Source organism: Schistocerca gregaria, chromosome 2, assembly GCF_023897955.1.
Source record: "Schistocerca gregaria isolate iqSchGreg1 chromosome 2, iqSchGreg1.2, whole genome shotgun sequence".
NCBI lineage: Eukaryota > Metazoa > Arthropoda > Insecta > Orthoptera > Acrididae > Schistocerca > Schistocerca gregaria.
In genome coordinates, this window is record NC_064921.1 from 1,027,739,136 (window position 1) to 1,027,740,051 (window position 916).

General features: G+C 44.0%; 1 non-coding gene across 1 annotated transcript; it reads left to right on the forward strand.

Annotated features, from left to right (window-relative positions):
* The first annotated feature begins 270 nt into the window (after nt 1–270).
* On the forward strand, nt 271–345 carry Trnas-cga (transfer RNA serine (anticodon CGA)). The gene has a single exon. It is a non-coding gene; the product is annotated as a tRNA-Ser (tRNA).
* Nucleotides 346–916: the final 571 nt, after the last annotated feature.

Sequence of the window (916 nt, forward strand, 5' to 3'; positions counted from 1 at the left end):
TAAGGTGTTGGATTTGCCTGACACCTTACAAGATGTAGGACGCAAAATCACTTCATCTATAGTCAAAGTGGTGGTGGTGTGTGGGGTAGGATGTGGGTTCAGAATGAGATTTTCACTCTGCAGCGGAGTGTGCGCTGATATGAAACTTCCTGGCAGATTAAAACTGTGTGCCCGACCGAGACTCGAACTCGGGACCTTTGCCTTTTTGTTTGGAAGGTAGGAGACGAGGTACTGGCAGAAGTAAAGCTGTGAGTGCCGGCCGTGAGTCGTGCTTCGGTAGCTCAGTTGGTAGAGCACTTGCCCGCGAAAGGCAAAGGTCCCGAGTTCGAGTCTCGGTCGGACACACAGTTTTAATCTGCCAGGAAGTTTCAGGATGTGGGTTGGCAGAAGGACTGCTGATATTTTCAAAAATATCGGGAATCCGATGAATCATTATTTAAAAAACACCTGTATCGGCTTTCGATGTACAGAAAAGTATCGATGTATCGACTTAAAAAATATCGATGTACATGACAAAAAATATTGGCTCCGCATTGTAAATATGCTGCCGGTTTTAGTGTCACATTTTTAAGTACTGATTTATTGTTAGATATTCTGTACGCCAACAAGTACCTCGTTAGAGCAAGAATTGGAAGGAAAACGATGCATGTTCACGCTTGGCGATAACCACTTTGCCAACAATGGTGCTTGCATGTAAGTAGCACAAGAAAAAGGTCTGTCATAGATCCATCGTGCGGTTTCGTCTCATATCGGATTTGTCCGGGACACTTCTTATAGACTTCACTTTTTTTTATTTCTGCCAATGTCAGCGACCTAGCAGCTGTAGTGTCAAAACTCAGTGGTGAAGTTAAGTGTGCAGTATCTATTGGTAGCATCGAACACCGATTACATTAGCATTTGCCCTTACAAGTTCTGC